Consider the following 9651-nt stretch of genomic DNA (forward strand, 5'->3'; position numbering starts at 1 on the left):
CAGCCCATACTTAACCCACTATGTCACTAGAGGAAATATTTACATAGTATTAAAGGGGAAACATTAGTTTTTCCTAAATTGGACATTTATAACCTGGAGATTTACGGTACGAAGGGGCTCATAATTCCATTATCTTTTAACTCAATTTCCCCTCAAACTTCTTGACCGTGTTCCATTTGGTAGTGGCACTGTGGTCATGATCAGGGAATGCTAGTTGATGCCATTCATGGTTAGTCAGAATGGAACTGTTCTCCACAGGGCTTTCAGCGGCTGATTTTACAGAATTACATTGCCAAGCTTTTCCTCTGAGTTGCCATTGGACTCAAACTTCTAACTCACTGGTTAGCTGCCAAGCAAATTAAACTATTTGCACTACCCACATTCACACATAATCATACTCATGCAACCATACAAGCAGAAATGCAACCATAAAAACAAAACTTACCACCACCAAGTCAATGCCAACTCATAGCAACTCTATAGTACTAAGTAGAATGGCCCCTGTGCGTTCCCAGAACTATAACTCTATGGGAATAGAAAGACCCTTCATTCTCTTGTGGTTTCAAACTGCTGACTTTGCAGTTATGAGCTCAACTCGGAACCACTAAGATAACAGGACTCCTAAGCAGAGGAATATTCTCTCTCTCACACACACACACACACACCAAAAAAATGCAAAAATTTTAAAAGCTATGGATTTGATTTTTTTTTTTAACAAAACAACCTATCACCTTCAAAATTCTTTCCATTGCATTTAATGGAAAGATTTGCCAAATCTTTGATTCCATCCTTGGAAACATTTTTCAAACTCATCTGTTTGCATAGCTAACAGCACCTCCCTCATTTCTTTTCTTCACCCCTTCTATATCGTCAAATTGTTGTCCTTTCATGTCCCTCTTCATTCACAGAAACAAAAAGAAGTCACATAGAGCAAGGTCGGGTGAGTAAAGTGCATGGGGCAAGAGAGGCATGCTGTTTTTACCAACAACTGGTGCACTGAGATGGCTGCGTGAGTAGGTGCATTGTCATGGTGGCAAAATCTGTCCCCAGTCTGCCACAAATCAGGCATTTTTCATTGCACACTATTATGCAATCTTTTCAGAAACTCTAAATAGAAAGCTTAAGTCTGACCTGGTGGAATGCATCCAAATGCACTATCTCCCTCACATCTAAAAGAAAGTGTGTGAGAGAGAGAGAGAGAATCGTCTTGATCTTTGATTTCACTTGAACATCTTTTTATGGGGTGGGTGACAATGATGTCTTCTACTGGCTTCTTTGAGGTTTGGTTTCAGGGTCCTAAGAATAGCACCATGTCTCATCACCAGTAATGACCTTGGGAAACGTCTGGGTGTTTTGGAGCTGTTTCAAAGCACGGCATGTTTCCAGTGGATGCTCTTTTTCCTGGTCAGTCAGAACCTGAAGCACAAAATTCACAGTGACCCTTCTCATTCCCAAATCTTCCATTAAAATTCGCTGAACTGAGCTCCAAGATAGTCCAGCTAACGTCCCCATGTCTTCAATGGTCTGTCATTAGTTTCCGAGCACAGGTGCACGGATTTAGTCAACACTTTAGTCTGTTCGGGAAGCTGATGGACATCCACAACAAGGTTTGTCAACAAGCAACATTTCACCTTTTTTGAAATGAGAAAACCAATCATACACTTGAGATTTTCCTGTAGCACTGTCCTTGTAAGCTGTGCTCAACATCACAGCAGTTTATGCAGCATTTTTCCCAAGCAAAAAACAAAATTTCACAGCTGCACGCTGTTCTCTTAAATCAGCCTTCACAAAAAAACTTGTTTTTAAAAGTTTCTAGTGAAACTGGTTTTACACAGAACTTTATTGTGATGACAGAGAACCTTACCAGATGCTTGCCTAGTGAGAAAAATGCATACTACAAAAGTTCTGCTCAGTAGAGCTTTTCTCTGTTTTATTTTTTTCTGGGAGTGGGGTACCTCCTCATATATATCTTATATATGTGGATATATAGATACAATATTATATAGAGCTACATAATGTATAGATAAATATTATATAGACAAAGATATATAAATATATATCTTCAAATTAACACAATGAACATGGTACAGAACAATACAAACAAACAAAAGACCTCATTCCCATCCTGCTGAGTTTCTGACTCAAATCAAACCTACTGGACAAGACAGAAGTTCTTCATAAGGTTTCCGAGGCTAAATCTTTGCAGAAGCAGACTGCCACATTTTTTGCTACTGAGAAGCTGGATTTAAACTACCAACCTTTCAGTTAGTAGTCAAGCAGTTATAATAGTTATTATATTAAAGCTGGAGTTTTTTGAGTGCTTAGTAAGTGTTAGGAGACTAATGCTGTGGAATGCCCCACTTAATCCTCACAGTTATCCACATGAGCTAGGTCTGAATACTATCCTTTATTTTCAGAGAGGAAATTGTATTTTCAAGACATTAAAATGATTCACCCAAGGCAGCACTCCTAAGAGATGGAAAACATAAGATTTTGAGTATTAGTAGCCTCACTATGCAGTCAGTGCATGTAAGCACCATTCCATTTTGTTTGCCATTCTGCCACACACCCAAAGGGTTTATGAGAGGAATAAAATGGGATGTATGCCCTCAAGAAGTTTCTGGTCTGAGATGAGAATTGATGTGCACATTAAAAGTCACAGGTTGTATAGCAAAACAGTTTGAGTGCAGTCCCTGGGGTCAGGGGGAGGTAGGGCAGAGAATGGGCAACTGATTACTGCACTTATGCTTCCACTACTACGGGAACTAAGACAGGCCCAACCATACAGGGGAGAGTGTGATACAACCACCAAATTAGACTGAATTTATATATTTGGCAAATTCAATCAATTTATTATATTATCCATATCATCACTCACCCTCATTTTTTGGATTGGCTGTTTATACATGCACCCAAATATACCAAATTATTATTCAATTAGCAACTGATAATTTTTTTAAAAACTCATCTTCACCAAACTCCATTTCTGAATCTTGCTGAAACTCTGCAGAAACACACATACACATTTCATTTTTTAGTTTCTGAAAAGATATATAGGCTATTTTTTGTTTTTCTTTTTTGGTAGAAATACTTTAATGTAAAAATAAAAGATATGTTTTGTCTTTACAGAAAATCTAAAAGCATAATGTGGTTTCTTTCTTTGTGTTTTAATTAGATAAACAAACTGGTAAGGTAAGTAGGATTGTTTTTTAATCCACAACACATAAAATCTCAATTAGTTATGGTCTACATGTGCACTGACTGAAAACGTTTGTTAACAAAACAGAATTTTCTAGTTTACTGCATAAATATACCAGAAGAAATTGTGGAATAATGCTAGGTTGCCAGGCAACCACATCTCTACTCTCTCCTGTTTGTGATCAATTCCACTCATTCATCGAGCCTCCTAAACCAGTGCTAGATAATTCCAACCAATTTGTTTTTTGGAGAAAATTATAGTGACTTTCAGTAACACAATAACACTTTTATTTTCAGAAGATAAACTTAGATGTTCTTTTGATGAAAGGGATACATTAATTCATTGTTCTCTACCCGGTGTTAATGAGAAAGCTATAATTAACTAACTACCCTATTGCGACACACATAAAATAAACTGCAGTAATTAGTAAAGTTTAAGGTGTTAACCAGTCTCCCAAATTAGAAAATACAGTCTAATTTCTCCAATAAAGATCTGAAGAAAGGAGAAAATAGCATATCTAATTAAATTGCGAATTGTTTCCAACCCCTTCAAAGGGGAGAGAAGCTTAAAGTATGTGATCACCAATAAGTGAGAGATTTATCTTTACTATCACTCAAAATGGCTCAATGCCAATCTACTTGTAGGTAGACATAAAATACTAGCAAATAATATAATCTTTTCCTTGAAAGAATGCTTAGTACAATATTTTTTCCAGGAATGAATAGAAAGAACATTATGCTTTCACTCATTAGCTGTGTTAACTTAGCATATTGTATGTAAATCACCATAATAATTGCATTCTCTTCAGACTGAATTACTTAGTTGGAATGAAGCTGTAATCAAAATGTTCATAATTGAAAATATAGTAGCCTCAGACATGGTTTGAAAAATAACAAGAAACTGATTGAATCAGAATATAGTACATCATTGACAAACAACCTTATTGCAAGGACAAGTTGGTCATCCTGATTATATCTTTGCATGTCAATTAGCTGCCCAAATTCTGGACACAACGCATCAAGATTTGTCCTGCTTTTCTATGTAATCCTTTGTCTTTGGCCTAACATGCTTCTCATGTGCATCACTGCTGCGTGTTTAAGAGAAAAATGGGAAAAGGTTGAAAAGTTCTTTTTTTTATTCCCCCTAAAATATATTGGACTCTATTACTCTCTGGGCTGTCATAAATCAAAGGGCAAAATAATTATCAATAGATGAAACATTTAATGCCAAATCTCCTGGGAAACAATATGTAAATGATCACATGGATTTCAGGCAAGCTGTCATACTATTCTTCCAGGTACCTTTTGTAAATGACAGTCACTATGAACATGGGGTGTTATGCAAAAGCTAAGCTTCAAGCAATCCTCCTTTACCACAGGAAGCCACAGAGCTTCCTGACTCATCCCTTCACATCTGACTCCATTAAAAAAGCCAAACCCAATGCTATAGCGTGGATGCAGGGCATCCTGTGAGTGGCAACTCTATAGGGCGGAATAGAACTGCCCATAGGGTTTTTAAGGTGGTAAATCTTAGTGGAAGTACACTACCACATCTTTCCCATGCAGAGCAGCTAGTGGTTTTGAACCATTAACCTTTTGGTTAGCAGTCAGGTACTTTAGCCACTGTGCCACTGAGCTTCCTTCTGATTCCATTAGCTCCCCTCTATTACTTTGCCATTGAAAATAAATCAGATCAAAGCTACTGGAATCCTACATTAGTCTTGATCATTAGCCTTATTTAATTCTCCATGAAAGTAAATCAAGCTAAATTATTCCAACAAAGCAATTTCGGGTCAAACAACCTCTCTATCTTCAAAGATTGCGAGAGTAAATGGTAAAATCATGCTTCTATGTAGCAAATATAGTCTGTATAAGATCTAATTTGTCAGACACTAAGGAGTTTTATGATAATGATATCTGCATGCCATTATTTGCCTCAAATTCACCATGACAAATAAACCAAAAATCAAACTCACTCCCAGCAAATCATTTCCAACTTATAGCAAACCTACAGTTCAGGGCAGAACGGCACCATGGGTTTCCAATATTGTATATAGGAATAGAAAATCTCACTTTTCTCCCTCAGGGTGACTGATGGTTTCCAACTTCCAACCTTCAGATTTGTAGCCGCTGTCATAGGATATTATGACACCAAGACTACACTCTAATAAGGAAGTGGATTATTATTTATTTCTTTAAAGGCAATTCATTCAATGAGGTCAATTAAATGAAAGGAAATAAATATATATTGTGCAATATCAAATCTTACCGGATTTGCAGTCAGGCTCAAAGAGCATACAATTTGCTCATTGCTAGGTAAATTGATGCTTCTAGATAGACTGGGGATTTCACTAAACATCTACAACAGCCATTTCTTTAAAGAAAGGGGCCCATATGTATACTGTAGATGTAATAGAGAACAATCTAAAATATAGATATTAATACCAAAACCCTATTCTTTTAATGGACAACTATAGCCTGTGTACACACTTGCCTGTATTAACTATTCATCTCCACTTTTTTTTTGCTGCCAATATTAAAGACATCAAATGGAAAACCAGAGTATACAGTAGATCCTGGAACCAAGTGAAATTTTAAAAGCCATAAAAGCAGTCCAGAGACTCAAATTATGATAAATTCGACTGCAGCATTAGCAGGTGAAAAGAAAAGCCTACACAAAAGCCAGGGGAAACAATTTTCCCTCTATTTCTCAATAAAAGTTTCTCTGGGTAAGCTTGTAAGCTTCCATCTCCATAAACCAAGGTAACCAGCAGTGTCTCAGCTTGTCTGTCACAACAAGAAATAAAACAGAGTTCAATAGAACATGGATTAACCAGTTTTATTTTAGGATTAATTGCTATTAAGGTGTTGACCATCCTCCAAAATTAGAAAATATTTTAAAAGTGCTTTCAATAAAGACCCAGTGAAATAAGACTGCGCCATATCTAATTATATTAAGAATTCATGTTCATAGTAATGCCATCAGCAACCATAATTAACCTGAGGGCTTATTATGCTTCAGGTTGGGGCAAAACTGTTTACTTAGATGTTCTCATTCCAATCCTGTAATAACCCAAGAAAGGTATTGATATTGTTCCTGTTAATTAGGAGGGGAAATTGAGGCACCGAGCAAGGCTCCCCAGCTCACACATCACAGAGGTGGCTGGGCAGGAATCAAATACAGTTGGCGCCACTGAGTCTCAGCCTCCCAAGGATCTAGGTGGTTCACCAGTTGCCCCATCGCTGCGTGCACGCTCATGTACCTTCACCTGCCTCCTCCCATTCCAGCGAGAGCGTGCCACGGTGCACGTGCTCTCCCATGGCCACTTTCAGGTTCCAAAAGATCCTAGGCGGCTCCCAGGAGCAGGGTTCCATCCCCGCGCCCCTCACGCAGGGCTGTCCCAGGAGCCTCCTCCTCGCCTTGCAGTGGCATTGGGCTACCTGCTGTGCCATTACACACCTGTCCACTCCCTCACCTCCCCCTGTGGTCCTCCGCTTGGACAGTTCGTCACCCCGCTACCCCATCCCAACCCCGCCCAGCGCTCCCCTGACGCGCAGCCCCGAGGGGTACCTGGGCCCTGGCGGGAAGCTTCTGTGACCCACGTTTTGCAGGAATCGCCTAGGCTAGCTGGTGGCTGGGAAAGTGCGGCTTGCAGCCAGCGAAAGGAGTGGGGATGGAGGGGCAGGCGTTCCCCAGCCTCCAGGCTCCAATCCCTGCTCTCCAAATTAATCACTTTCTCTCAGCGCCCTCCCTCCCCACGCACACTCTCACTCGGAAGAAGAAAAAAAAAAAAAAAAGGAAAAGCAAGCGAAGCACAAAGAGGAAGAAGGGACCATCCGTGACTGGCATCTCTAGCTCTCCCAGCTCAGCTACCCGGGAGCCATGGCAACCAGTCCCCGGCCTGCCCCCTCGCCCCACAGCAGTCTTGGGAGGTGGGGCTGCAGCCTGGACACCCCCTGCCGCCCTCCTTCACACACCTCTGTGGTCCTTTGACCCCCCAGTCCAGTTTGGGGGCTAGTCAGAACCCTGCCGACCGCCGGCATAGAATCCTCTGCTGATAGTGGGAACAAGACTTCCCTGGGGGAAATGGAAGGCAAGAACTACGGCTGACTCTCCAAGAGGTGGACAGAGCCCCAAACCTGGGATCAATCTAAACCCTGGCAGTTTCATTGGCATGGGCTGCAATCTCCGGAGGAGGGTCTGGAATCCTCTTGGGGAGAAGGGAAAAATGGGAAAGGCGAGTGAGTGAGGGGGGAGAGGGAGAGTCATCCTTCAGAGACGAAGGGGGCAACTTGGGGCTGTAGGCTCAGAGGAGACCCAGTGGCCTCCTCCACATGACCCCAGTGGTGTTCATTCTCAGCCACCCGCAGGCGAGGCTTCAAGAAGGAAGTCTCTTTCTGGCTGAGGTCTGGGGGACCTCGGACCGCCTGACTTTGGGCAAGAATGAAACCTTGATTGCACACCATTCTCTTTCCATAGAAAGGTGGATCACCCTTCCCTTAGAGGCAAACCCACCTTCTCTTCCCTCCATCTCCCCCACAGAGTTGGCTAATGGGAAGCGTAGAGGCACGCCCCAGGCTAGAAGGATGGAAACTAGTCCCTAACCCCCAACATACCTTTTTGGTCTCCATGCTGGAACCTTTTGACACCTTTCCCTGGGAAACTGCCCCCTCTGGCTAGGTGGGAGCAAGGAGGGGGGCGTGCTCTGTCCAGCTGTGCGTGGTGGACCCAGGAGTTTCTCAGTGGCCGCTCCCAGGAGCTGATCTGTAAGCGGATCTGCCCGCAGAGGTCCCGCCTGCTCCTCCTGCAGCTGGCACCAGCTGGGAAAAGGCTGGACCTGTTCTGGCTTGCACCAGACCCACACCCTCCTGGCAGGGGCTGGATCCTGTTCGCCTGCTCGCTTCCGCGCTCCTGCCCCACCACCCCTCACCCACACAGCTCCTTTCCCCTCCCTTTGAGCACTCCCGTGGGACAAGGAGAGTTACAGGTTTAAGACTTTTACTCCTTGATGTAAAGCAAGGGACACAGCCAGCACTTTGCTCATCGTTTTCATTATCTGTGGTCGGTAGAGAGAGGAGCTCTTTCCCGTTTGTCTGAGAACGAAGAACATTAAAAGAAACCCCTCCCCCCTGCCGATGGTTTCACTCAGCACATATTCCAGACACGGATGCACGGATCGCCAGCCTGAATTTCCCATTGCAGCATGCTGGAGAGGTGTGGTGCCAAATACCTATTAAACATTGCCTCAGCTCTGTGTCCCCTGTCTCCAAGATGTGATGGGCTTGCTCTTCAATTTTCAAAGGATCGTGCTACTATCAACAACATTAGCACCTACTTAAATTCTACTGTTACTATTTTTTAAAAATCTGTTCTAATGCTTATGGTCCATAATTATATCAGTCTCTAATGGTTTTGCTTTTTTGCTATTTATTTTCTACTAATTCACTATTATACAATTTTTTAAAAGCCTTGTGAGCTTATTTCTATAGAAAAATTAAAAATAATAATTATCAATGCCTTCTCAATTCTACCAACAAATATAAATATGTATTTTAGGTCCCAGAATTAATATGAGAGTTATAAACTTTGCCTTATAAATATTCATATCTCCTGTTTTATCTTTCCCGCCCACCCCACCCAAATCAGGAAACTCTGATCCTATTTTCTGAAATTTTCAAGCAATTCCAATGACAACTGTCCAGTAAGAGAATCATTGGCTTCTAATTTGCACTCCAATAAGTCTGTGAGAATGTCCATGGAGTCGCATTTGGTTCTCATCTAGCTTGTTGAACAATAAGGACCATTTAGCACTGTGAGCTACCCTTCCATTTGAATGCCACTACAAGGAACAGCAAACAGGAGGTCGACTCCTGGGTTGGTTTCTAAACAACTGAATAAAATATTTGGAGAAAGAATAAATGGACTTTTAACTTTTAATGCTTGCTAACCTGGGGGGCTGGATTTCCTCAGCTCATGTGTGGGCTTGGTTCCTCAGGACTGTGTTGGCAGATTGCAAATGCAAGTGAGGGCAGGACCTGTCCTCAGTTTAAATTGCTCTGCTGGAGTAATTTCTTCGCCAGAGGCATCAGTATTCATGCGGCATGCTTTCTAAAGTAGAAAGATGATAGAATGTTGAATAAAATTCCAACAGGGAAAATTCTGTGCCTGTAGTAAAACATTTTCCAAGGTCAAAGAACCACAAAAGAGACAAAAGGCCAAGTTGGTTTTAGATGTTTACTCCCTTCTGAGTAAGCGTCCACTCAGCAGGGATCTCACACCACCATTTTCGTCAAGCCAACAAGATGCTCTTAAATATATAATTCTTTTTTTTCTCTGAGATCTGTTTACTTGACATTAGAATCTTTTAAAATAAAAACACTCCATACATGTGATATATATGTAATGGACAGCTACTATTTACTAGTTGCTCTTTTAAATGGAAGGGTACAGTG

At 41.4% G+C, this 9651-nt stretch overlaps 1 protein-coding gene across 1 annotated transcript in view; it reads right to left on the reverse strand.

Moving 5' to 3' along the window:
• Positions 1 to 8005, reverse strand: part of CHL1 (cell adhesion molecule L1 like) — a 266472-nt gene extending 258467 nt beyond the window's left edge. Inside the window, exon 1 of the mRNA XM_030885602.2 lies at positions 7816 to 8005. The gene's annotated coding sequence lies outside the window, so the exon portion shown is untranslated. The remainder of the gene's footprint in view (positions 1 to 7815) is intronic.
• Positions 8006 to 9651: the final 1646 nt, after the last annotated feature.

Source organism: Echinops telfairi, unplaced genomic scaffold (assembly GCF_000313985.2).
Source record: "Echinops telfairi isolate 266 unplaced genomic scaffold, ASM31398v2 ScPeMD7_31;HRSCAF=116, whole genome shotgun sequence".
Classification (NCBI taxonomy): Eukaryota; Metazoa; Chordata; class Mammalia; order Afrosoricida; family Tenrecidae; genus Echinops; species Echinops telfairi.